Source organism: Oxyura jamaicensis, chromosome 3, assembly GCF_011077185.1.
Source record: "Oxyura jamaicensis isolate SHBP4307 breed ruddy duck chromosome 3, BPBGC_Ojam_1.0, whole genome shotgun sequence".
In the NCBI taxonomy this organism is placed as follows: domain Eukaryota; kingdom Metazoa; phylum Chordata; class Aves; order Anseriformes; family Anatidae; genus Oxyura; species Oxyura jamaicensis.
In genome coordinates, this window is record NC_048895.1 from 4,000,233 (window position 1) to 4,012,327 (window position 12,095).

The window sequence follows — 12,095 nt, forward strand, 5'->3', positions numbered from 1 at the left end:
CAAACCAATATTCATGGCTCTTCTAGGGTATGGTTTCAGAGGCCAGATCCCTTCCACTCGATTCTGCTTTCGAAGTCGTTGCTCCCCACTCTCCCAGTCATTCATCGCAGTCCTTGACAAATTATGCTTATTTGTATTTGGCACACAGAAATCTCATTCTAATTGAAGGTCAATATGTTTGCACAACTTTCTTAAACCACGAACACAAAGGGCACAGAAGAAGTAAGAAAAATATTACCCTTCTAAATAAAGAAGAGCCAATTTTATTATCTGTAAATTGAGAAGTACATGGCTCTTAATACTGAAAATTTATTTCTAATAACATGGGGGATAAAGGCCTACAAAAGCTCTTTATGTTTGGTCTTTTTTAAAAAAATACAGTTGTACTCCACATACATAAGATGATATGAAGTTACCCTGAACTTTTATCTTGGCTGCTTGCCACTGCTTATTGAGTTTCACATGTCTTTACTGCCATCGGGCTTGTCCTCTCCAGCAGAGGCTTGGGGAGTGGTGGGAAGGCATGCTAGGAGAAAAAGTTGTCAGCGACCATAAGTCTGTAATTGACTGACACAGTCACTTACTTTGCATTACTGCTCTAACAGTAGCATTCAAGGTAAATCTGTTCTAAGTTGCCCAAACCACGGGTTATTCACCATTAAGATTTCCCCATCCTCTCCGCCTTGCTGAGCTGAGGCTCCCCCAGGCAGTGCTCCACACCGGTGGGCTGTCCCATGCCACAGACACCCCAGGGCGAGCTTTGGTGCGGCAGGGGGACAAGCTCCTCCACGTGGGACAGACCCGCAGGTCCCAGCAGCTGCCAGGGAGCTTCACGCTACCCCAGGGCCACCAACCCTTCCCGCAGGAGGAAGCCGAGCCCCCGCACCCCACTGCCGCCACTGCTTCCTCCAGGCATTGCAGGTCTGCTTCCCAGCAGCAAACAACAAATCCCGCTTGGGTTATTTAAAGTTATCCACATGCTTCTGACATAACATTCCCTAGTGCCAAAATTCAGTGGGAAGAAGCCTAACAACTGGCTGGCTTTGGATCAGGTCAGGGCTGCTAATGGAGCAGACCTTGCTTGCAGAGCAGCTACACTGGGACCCAGCGGTACCCCAGAAAACATTAGGAGGGGTGGCTGCTGTGGGTTCATGGGGCAGGGCCCCATGAACCCAGGCCCCAGTGATGCACCCCTGCTACACCCTCACCACCCCATGCCTCCAGACACATCACCTAGCACCATCAGCCCAAGTGCCTGAAGCCGGGCTGACCACAAAGGTAGTTCCTGCTGTTGTAGGTCAGCAACCTCAAGGAAACACCCCAACAAACACTGAGGGGGAAGGAAATTCAGTCTTACAGACATCAATGGGACACTCACCATCAGGGTTTTATTCCCAGAGTTGATCCCAAAAGGAAGATGAGACAAGCCAACTATTTTCAGGGCCTCATGCTTGGTATATTTTTCTCCCAAACTAACAGAAGTGACTCCTCCTGGGATGGAAATAGGCACTGCAGCATTGCCAAAACCACTTCCACAGATCTGTACATGCAGGCTCCCATTGCTGAAGGCAACAGGTTCTCCTAGAGGCTCAAAACACCAGTGCTGGAGTCAAGGAAACTTTTACCATTATCAGTCGCCTCTTCACAAGTTACTCCTCAAATAGCATGAGCCTATACGGAGTGGAATTTCTTTTATTATTGGATGTCTAGAAAGGGGCATTCATGTGCTAGTTTAACCAGCTCGCTGCCAGCTTCTCTCTTCAAATTTATGATTCATCTCAAGCAAGACTGACACACAAAACATGACTTCAGCTCATTCAGTTTAGGCTAGGCATCCAGCTGAGCGTGATCCAATTTGAGACGAGAGCTTGCCATATCCTACCTACCCATATTTTGGATGTATTAAAAATAAGCTATGATGAGTATAAATCTGGAGAAATCTGATGGAATGAACTCAGGCTTCAAGGTAATGTTTTATGAGGTTATAAAAGAAAAATCTCTGAAGAAAACTTGTTTCTCAGGGTAATTCACACAGCTCAGCGCAGCACAAAGAAAAAGAAAAGTAATTCATTCACATCAGAGTTGGGACCGAGCCACTGCCTTTTGAAATGGATCCAGATCTCTTCCCTCCCCGCCCACCCCCCTTCTTCAGTAGGGCAACACACATGGTTTTACTCTGCCCCAGCAGAGAGACAGAGCAGTGGTGGCATTTAGGGGTAGGTTTGCATCTCATCTCCCCAGCAAGAAGGATGAGGCGCTCGGCCCTTGCACTGGTCCTTGGCCACCGCCGCGCTGCCCCTGTCCTGCTTTCTGGACTGTCGCACGTGCACTCGTCTCTTCTGTTAAAAGGCAAGGAGCAATGCTTTCCTGAGACTTCTGGATATTTTACTCCATCTCAATATCACTTTACAGCCACCATGAATCAAACAGTCCCCGCTCTCCTTCCCTAATATTTTATGAACTGTGGAAAGCTGGAGTATTTTTGGCCCAACAGCCTACGTACTCCATAATAAATGCCTCTTGTAATGTTGCTTTGTTTTTATCAATATTGCTAGACTTCTTAATGGGGCTCTAAGCCCCTGACTATCAAAATCTGTCATATTCCATATTTATTTTTACTGTGAGGAACAATGATGCTCTTATGATGACCAGCGCAGGGTAACAGAGGCCAGTGCCTGGTAATTGAAAACCCAGAGGGGCTGGCCGTCCAGTGCCACAGCCCGAGGGGCACACAGCCTGTGGCCACCACTGCTGGAACCCCACGTATCCTTCACAAGGGGCTGGGCTGGGGGATCCCCCCTCCTCCCTGTAGCTGCATGGGTGGAAACAGCCCCCAAAGGGCATCGCGGACGGATCTGAGGGAAGGAAAAAACACAAAACAACTCCAGCCAGGGTAGTGCAAGGTTGGCTTGCCTTCAGGAAATGCCTGGTTGTATGCAGCAGCTGTGGTGCGAGTAGTACAACAAATTCACTTACTGAATGACAACAGCTTTATTGGCAAGCCAATTCAATTAAAGCCACTGCAACCAACAAAGTCGCAGGCAGCGCTCGCTGCATAACGAATATGGAATCATGCCTACGTTTCCCCAAGTGCCCTCAGCCCTCGCTGTCCCTCTGCATGAGAGGGAAAGGGATGAATGAATTAGGCTCAGATGATGGTAATTAATGGCTGGCTGTCAGAGAGGCATTTTGTCGGCCGGCGGTCGGGAGCTCGGTGCCGCAGATGAAGTCCCACGCTGCCCGGGCAGGGCGGCAGCCGCTCCCCGCCGCAGCGGGCGCAGGGGAAGTGTGGCGCTGCATCGCATTGATCAGCGCAGGGCCGTATTGATAGGCAAATAACACCTTCATTTTTCATTTTTGAAAAATATAGCCTTCGGGCTACGGTCATGGGAAACTTGCTCTGGAGCTCTGACATGAGCTTATTATGAAAAAGGTATCCTTAATGCTGGGCTATAAACAAAATAAATATTTTTATGAAATATACATAAGAATTCATTTTAGCCTTCGGTAAAATAGATAAAACCTGGATTTTTTTTTTTTCTTTTAACAGTAGAACTTTGCTTTCTACAGCAAGATTTCACTTCAGACCTCCCCCGCACACACATGCACGAGTAATTTCCTGCTGTGGCTGAAGTCGCCAACTCTTCCTTGTCTGCTCTAGCATTACAAGGCCCAAACTGCCCAGGGCTTGGTCCTGCCCTGCAGCACCGACAGGGTGCTCTCCCCCAGGTCTCAGTGGTGGATGGATGGGGCCTTACTCCCAAGCTCCAGAGACATCTTACAGAGCTTCTCTCCTCAACTCACCGATAAACAAGGAGAAATAGGGTAATGCAAGCATCCATACAAAACCCCACCATGCTGAAGGCAGGGTAGATTTTGGCCACACAGAGAGCTCAGCCCAGCATGCAGAGCCCGCCAGCACCCACCTCATTGCACAGAGCTGTTTCTTCCCTAGAAGAAGGGAAATTCATCTTCAGTATTGCCCCACAAACACATTTACTTAGTCATCACAAAGCAGCAGCTTTCAATAGGCATTGCTCCTTACCAATAACCCACAGTTGTTTATCACCAGCACCAACACCTCATTTCCCACTCCCACCGGTGGGATCTCATGGCCAAGCCCATGCCTGCCCAGCACAGGGCTACCCGCTCAGCAACGTGCTCACCGCCAGCATCTGCACCTCCAGGCACTGTGAGGGCATGAAATATTGGTGGCCAGAGGAGCAGCAGAGACAAGGGATCCTCCCTCAGATGCTTCCCATCTCCTCAGCACAACAACAACAGGTAAAAGGCATGGTGCCCACCCACACCAGGTTTCATTAATCAATTTATTTGTTTTTCCCCCATGGAAAGAAGAAACCCTTTATACATGTTCTTCACCATCCCTTTCTGCCCCTCGGTCCCCCAGGGCAGTGCTGCCTCAGCAGGCTCAGGGCTGAGCACACCCAAATCCCACACGTCCCATCTAACGCAGCATCGCCGGCACAGAGATGAATGGAGTTCAGAGCAGTGACCAGAATGCACAGGCTGTTTCTGGGCCTTTCTGACTTTCATGCTATGAAATAAAATATCTTTTTAAAGAACGCCAGTGAAATTGCCTGGCTGCTTTCTGTGTCAAAGTGACCAATACTTTCTGCGCCTCTGGGAAAGTAAAACTGAAGAAAGCATCATTCATTTGGACATTCATTATGTGACTCGTTATTGTACATTAAACATTTGTATCTTTAAAATAATGGCCTAGCTATTACCAGCCACAAGATTCCCACTTCCCAGTTCAGTTCAAAGATTAGGGCAGCGGCGAAGCTCCAGCAAGGTGACACTGAACACTTAGAGGGCTGTTTTCAGTGGAAAACATTTCTGTTTTGTTTGTGTCACAGAAAAACACACGCCTTGTCATTTCCAGACAGTACTTCAATATTCATTAAGCAGCAGACTAATGGCACAAGCTTTAATCACTCAGACAAGGACTGGTGAGATGGCTGAGGGCCTGCAGGAGTCAAGGATGATGCTTTAATGGACGGTCTTCGTTGTTCTGGCTCAAGTTCCCCAGAAGCTAACACTGGGTGCCCCACGTCGGAGGTGGAAGGGCACATGGAGAGGAAGGGGTAGCCAGAATGATCTGGAGACACCCTTGTGTTTCCTCCAGCCGGTGGCACCAGCCTGACCTCAAAGCAGAAGTGGGCAACGTGGAGGCAGCGAGGGCCAGGCCAGGCCGGCAGTGCCACGCGGGCCCAGCCGGTTCCTCACGGCCTGGGGGAGCAACCCCAGGGCACCGCCACACCAGGCCACAGCTGCCACCAGGCCTTTCAGACCGGTCCAGCTAGGGCTGGCGGGGATTTGCCAAAATAGTGAACAAAGCTGACTGTAGCTATGGTTTCTGGAGGGGAAGAGACCAGGACTGTGGTGCCTTCCGGTGCAAGGTGATGCAGCCTCACCAAGGGAAGGGACCCCAAGACTGGCGGTGCTGGGGACACCCACACAGGGAGCGGATGGGGGCTCGGGACCAGGGGACCCAGGCTGGTGCATGACCAGGGCCTGCTGGGCTCTTTCAGCCCCCAGTTACAGAGGCCAGCCCGCCTCCCTCCAGCCCCATGCACCACTGGCAGAACTGCGGAGGGAGCCCATCTCAGAGGCAAAATCCTGCCGTTTACATAGTCAGGTCCCCTTCTGCAAGGTCCCCTACTACTTCCCTAGGGTAAAAGGGAATTAATGCGCCATGGTTTCTTCCCTGACTCACCAGAGAGGGCAACACTGGCCATGGTACGAAGCTACCTGTGAGAGCACAGGGGGAAAGAGAATATTCCCTCTCAATACTAACAAGAGGCACCACTGTCCCCGTGTGCTATGGATTGGTGCTTTTTAATAATTCTGCAGCATTTAGGGGTCTCCAGTGAACCTTGGGGGTGAGCACACTCGGTGTTGTACAAGCACTGACATCCCCACATGCCAGGACCCTGGTCCAGGCGAACCTGAGCTCACAGGCTTTGAGCAAGCAGCCCCCCAGACAGTCCTGCCAGAGACCCCAAGGGTTTTGCCCACCACAGCCCTAAAGTGTGTGACAGCAATTGCCAGGTACTGGTAAGAGGCAATTTCTGCCAGGATAATGGAGCAACGCAACTTCATGCCATTAACTCACGGGCACGGACCCTGCCTCCAGCTCTAGAGGTACCTCTTTAAAAAAAAAAAAAAAAATCAATGCAATCCTGCGCACTCACAATACCCAATATGTCTAATACAGATGAAAGGCTAAGTTGAGCCCATGGTGCCAAGGAGCATAGAGGCTTTCCAAAAATCTATCACATAGTCCATGCTAAGCTCTCCCCTCCAGCAAATGTAGGAGAAAGGCAGCATAACATAACAGATATTCCAGGTTCCACACTGTGGACATGGGGAGATCCTCTAGAGACAGTACATGCTCATAGAGAGCTACAAGACGGCAGCTTAAAAACACCAGGTTCTGACCTTGAACTTGTGCAGGTGAAGCACAAGAGAGAGGTTTTGGAATAAAACAAAAGGCAGTGCACAGTGGTCACTCACCTGCCCCACAGCAGCACTGCTCCCCACAAGCATCCAGGCGCCTCCACCACGAGCAGCAGCGCAGTCACGTAGGTAGGTGCACGAGCCGAGAGGAGGTGCCACCTACGGCTCAGCACCTCACACAGGTGAAGTTCCTTGTAAAAGCCTCAGTCCCTCCTAATCCAGGCCAGGCCACCTTCAACTTTCTTACAAAGGCAGGCCCCTGCTCCCTGGTATTGGGAGCGCTCAGGGTGCCTGCAGCGGCTGGCCCTCCTGTACGCAGACCTGGTGCAGTCCTGGAGGTTTCTGGCACCAATGGCAGCTCCAGAGAGAGATCTTCCTGAGCCATCTAAACATGAAGACCACAGGCATTGCCCTCCAGGTCCAGCCAGAAGAAGCAAAGCCAGTTCAGGTGCAAGTACGAGGTTGTGGCAACCAGATCAGACCATGGAGGCTGGTACTGCAGTGCCACCAGCCCCAGGAGCCCTGCCACACACAACACCAGCTTCCTAGCACCCAAAGAGCACCAAGGTAAAGCCAAACCTGTACACGCCTACCACCACGGGTGCACAATTTTTCGGCTGCTCCTCACGGCAAGCTCAGCCCTAGGCTGCTGCTAGCCCGTGCTGTTATCAGGTAGCCCTCTGTGATCAGCAGCAGCTAGAGGAGAGGTGCTCTGGCTGCCCCAGGAAGCAACAAGCTGGAGGGCCACAACTGAAGCCCATCTGCAGCAGGGCCAAGGAGAGCTGGCTGCTTGCACGCCGAGGGCTGCCTGTCCTTTGTGGGCCCCATCAGGCTTCAGAGCCCTGCCTCTCTCTCATCTTGTCCCGTAACTGAGGTGCCGGGCCGGAGCCACGTCTCTGCCAATTGCACTAGGACCCGCAGCAGCTGAGCGAGGTTTCTCCTCCTAACATCTGGCTGTAAAATCCTTCAGTTTGCAATGCAGTGCTGCAAGGAGGGATGGCCCCTGCTAATGCCTGCAACAGTTGTTATTTGTACTGTTGGTCGGTGCCCCATCGCTGAGGGCAGAGCGAGCGCTGGCATCGCCCTCGGCTCCATCCACTACCGTGGATCAGTGATGTTCTTCCAGCTCTAGCATCCCTCCCCTCCAACATTCCCTAGTGAAAATATCAAGGGTCGTTGTGTTTTGGGGCAGGACTCTTGTCTTTTCCTACTGGAGGTGGCTGCATTGTCAGCACAAAGGTCCTTGTCTTCCCACCCAGTAGAAACTCATCTGTGATGCCAAGAAATCTTTGCCATGCAGGGGCTTGGGTTGGGCGGTGGAGAGGGTGAACTCCACCCGAGGTCTACACTCCGCTCCCCCACCGTTTATTTATTCAACCAACACCATTGATTTTTCTGGTAAACCCCACTCTGAGTGTCACAGGCGCTCCCCAGTACTTGCCAATGGCTTGCACGCTTTTGAAAGAAAGCTACTCCGGCTCCAGGGAGGGGAAAGAAGAGTCCTCCAGTGTTTCAGGAAGGATTTCTTCACCCCCTCCTCTGCTTTCTGGCGGTGCAGCCGGTCTCTGCCCAGCCCCAGCACGCGGAGCTGCACCACAGCCTCGCCCGCCCGCCCTCGTAAATCACTCGGGATGGCTGCACGGCACCTAATTACACATTAACTAAACATCCTCTCCTCTAACAAAAATACACAATATACACATGGCTCGTCAGAGCTTAAAGGGATCCGGAGTCTGGGGCGCTGAAGGTATTCATCGGCAGCGTTTGGAGAAAGGAATTTATAGGAGTCATTTGCTGAGCTGAAACTCGCTGCCCTTTGAGCAACCCTGGGAAGGGAAAGAGCACCGAGCAAACAGGCACAGCGTGCAGCGTGCTGAGGAAAAGTTAATTTTTTCCATTGGGCTCTCGCGTGTGCCAAATTATTCCTTAACATAGAGTCCCCGGCACTTTGACTTAAACAACATGCACCCCTCACCTCTCCGAGATGTGGCCCTGCACCGCGCCGCTCCCTGGGCTCAGTTTTGGGGTGCGAGGGGCTCTGGTTGGCCACGGTGGGCTGTGAGCAGGGCAAGAGCCCAGGTAATTAGCTACAGGTTAATTGTATTTACAGCAGCTCCACTGCTGGAGCCAGGTGGGGATGCAGGCACAAGGATGAGGTGTGCGTGCCAGAGGAGTGACCGAGCCAGAGATAACAAATATATTTGGTAAGTACCCCATTGCTAACAAGCAGGAAAGCAACGTCGTGAAAAACAAACTTTCCTCACATCTCCATACAGCAGTGTGGGAGGCATAGGATGCCCAGGCACATGCACAATTACTTGTGAATGCATGCAGTTTTTTCCCCTCAGGTCTACAGCAGCAGAAAGTTGAAGGCAACACCTAAGCGACCACGAGTTCCCCCACGGGCAGGTCGAACACATCGCCATGCCCAAGGAAATGGGGCGTGTTGGGAGCAGGGCATCGACCTCCTTAGGGATGGGGGTGGCAGGGAGGAGAGGTGCCGCTGCTGGGGAGCACAGGTGTCAATGGGCTGGGAGCAGCTCCTAAACACATGCTGCTGGCACCCCGACCCTTCCTTGCTCATCTCTGGTGCAGCTGCAGAGCATCCCTTTGGCAAGGCACCCGAGCGCCGGCTGGGAACACCCCGCCTGGCCCAGCCGTGCCTTGTAGCAACAGCTGCCAAGCCGGTGGACGGGGCACTGCTGGGCAGGGCGAGAGGCAGATTAAAATTAATGATAATAATAAGCCAGGTAGCATTAATCACTCCCAGGAGCCCCCCTGGACACTGCTGCACTGTGTCACTGCCCCGGGCAGCTTTTACAGCCCCGTCCATAACTCATCCTCCAGCGGGACTCTGCTTTCCGACGCATCCTGCCTTATCGCAGCCGGCTTGCAGGAGGGCGACGGCGTAGAAACCTGTTTGTGCCTCTCCAGGCTGCAATTGCAGACCGCAGGGAAGAACATCCTTCCCCATTTCGCAGCTATGCAGCGACGAAACCACAGCTGCCATCGTGGGGCCGGGCGCAGGAGGATTTCCCCCGTGCAGATGGCCGCCCCTGTCCGGGGCCGCGGTTTGGTGGGGAGAAGCTGGGGCATCTGATAAAGAGCCTGGGTGGGCAGCGAGGAGGTGCTGGGGAGGCTCCTGCATCATGGGGAGGGGCGGCGAGGCTTTGGGGACACAGTGGGAACAGCACGGAAAGCGCTCAGTGTCACTGGCACAGGCAAAATTCCCACCATGGTCCGGAGACGAGCTGCACATCGCTGTCTGCATGCTCTTTGCAAAAGCCCACTTTGCAAATAAGCACAATTCCTCATTTCTTTTCTAGGCAAATTGCGCACGTACATACAGCACTTTGTGAATTCAGGGTGGTGAGGGGGGAAAAAAGGAAGAAAACTCATAAAATTCCTCTTTAATACTGAAGCAGCGTCTATGGGAGGATTACCGCAGCACAGCCCGTTCCATCAGAAAGGGCCCGGGGTTTCTAAGTCACCTTATTTTATACAGAAGGTGCCCAATGCCGTGTGGCCCCAGGGGGAAGCCCACCCCAGCGCTGCCTCGCCAGCACCTCGGGAGCCCTGCACGGCCCCATAAATACTTCCCACCCCACTCACCGATGGCCTCGCTGGTCCAGCAACCCTGCTGCACGTTGGATTTATGATCCCTAAACAAGATAGGAGAAGGATATACTGGATTTATTCACTTAAAAAAAAAAAAAAAGGAACATGTAGGGTCTATTTCTAGCAGTTTGGCCAGCCTAGCACCTGACAGCGGGCATTACCTACCAGCAGCTCCTTTATCGGGTTTGCAAGCTACGTGCATCTGCCCAGCTTGAAAAAAGCTATATTCCCGGGTAAACAGGGGCTTGGGAAGAGATAAGTCCTCAGTTGATAGAAAGGGGCTTCAGCATGGGCCTAGGGCTGATCCCAGGTCAGGGTTTGGGGTGCAGGAGGAGAGGAAAAGGTTTTCCCAGGAAAGCTGTGGGGTTTTGGGCCCCCAGCGGGGCAGGGCCTGGCTGTGACCCCGCAGTGATGCTGCAGGGCTGGGTCCGGCCCCACGCCCAGCCCAGCTCTGTGCCTGGAGGGGGCAGATGCCCCGGGCAGGGCACCCTTGAGAAAAAGGGACCCTGAGAAAAGGGACCCACGGCTTCCGGGGCGAGCGGGTGTCCTGCTGCCGGCACCGGGCTCCGGCTGCTCCTGCCAGCACCCGACCCCCACCCAGCATCCCCACTGCTGCCTCTGTGGCTTCTCCACGGCCTGACTTCTTTTATTGTCATTATAAAGTACACAGCACAAAAAAGCACACACAGGCCAACTTCAGAGGTATTCCCCCTAGAAAAATTAAATACTCATAATGCTTTTTTAAAGTGAATTGGGCCCCTTAATTTGCATCTTATAATAAGGATGTTATCACACTGGTTTATGGCTCAGCTCTTTAGTTTCTCTCTCTCAGGGGCTAGATTTCCCCTCATGAGTTCAATATATGTCTGCAAAGTAATGTAATTCTTAAAACGCTTTTCTCCTGCGCCAGCACCGCCACCTTTACGAGGCGGGGGTCGTTCTTGCCGCAGGTTGTGCCCAGGAGCCAGCCCAGCTTCGACCGAGATGTGACAGATCCCTTCCCTCCTTACACCCCACCGAGGGCATCCTCCACCTCTTACATTTAGCTTAATTATAAAACATTGTCACCAGAATATTAAAATAATGTTTAATACACAGGAGGGAATAAAGCTGGTCCAGAAAGCGCATAATTTCCCGGTGACTGCTCTGCCCGTGCCACAAGCTCTCGCCTCCTGCCCTCTCTCCTGACCCATCCCAGTGATGCAGGACACGTGCTTCCAAGTGTTACCGGTCCCTAAAAACCAGGCGATCCCAAATCCACGGCCCACGAGAGCTGGCAGGGCTGAGCAGGGCCTGGGAAGGCAGCAGCACCCCAGCTGCATCCCGGACATCTTTGGGTCTGCCCTGATGAGGCTCTGCGAGGCGCTCCAAGGCACTGCCCGCTGAGGGGAGTGAGGGTGGGCAGCCCAGTCCCTGCCTCCACACAGCCAGGAACCCTTCGTTGCCTCCGCGCCTTATTTTACACAGCAAGGCTCTGCTTTAAACCAGCTTCTCCCCTCTCCTTTAATCACTACAGCTGCAGAAGGTGCCATCGCTTCAGGGGGGAAGGGAGACAAGGGGCATCGCTGCACGCCCTCAGCAGGGCACCGGCTGCTGCAAGGAGCCCGGCCAGAACCAGTTGGTCACGGCTGCTGTGGGCCGTCAGGAGACAGAAACATCTACCTTTATATAGAGAACTTATACCAGAGCCTCAAGTGTGCTTCAGTTGTACATTGGGCAGAGCCTGCATTCACCTTTTTTTAAATAAATAAATAAATTTAAAGGGGCTGTGCAAGCTTATCTGCACTGAGAGGTGCTGGACCTCGCTGCTCTCAGAACAGCGCTACCGCCTCTCAGCCCACTGAAACCAAGCACAGGGACCAGCTGCTCCCGGCACCGCAGCGGCGTGTGATGGGACAGCAAGGCTTTGCTCTTCTCCATCGCAGCTTCCCGAGCCTTGCCCTTCCCAAAGGGGCTCCGTCATGCAGAACACTGGGCAGGCATCGCAGCCATTGCCC

The 12,095-nt window shown here is 52.7% G+C and overlaps 1 long non-coding RNA gene across 1 annotated transcript; it reads right to left on the bottom strand.

Annotated features, from left to right (window-relative positions):
* Positions 1–1,353: 1,353 nt before the first annotated feature.
* On the bottom strand, positions 1,354–7,214 carry LOC118164731. The gene is made up of 2 exons (XR_004749632.1): positions 6,538–7,214; positions 1,354–1,671 (listed from the first exon to the last, which is right to left on the bottom strand). It is a non-coding gene; the product is annotated as an uncharacterized LOC118164731 (long non-coding RNA).
* Between the last annotated feature and the right edge of the window lie 4,881 nt (positions 7,215–12,095).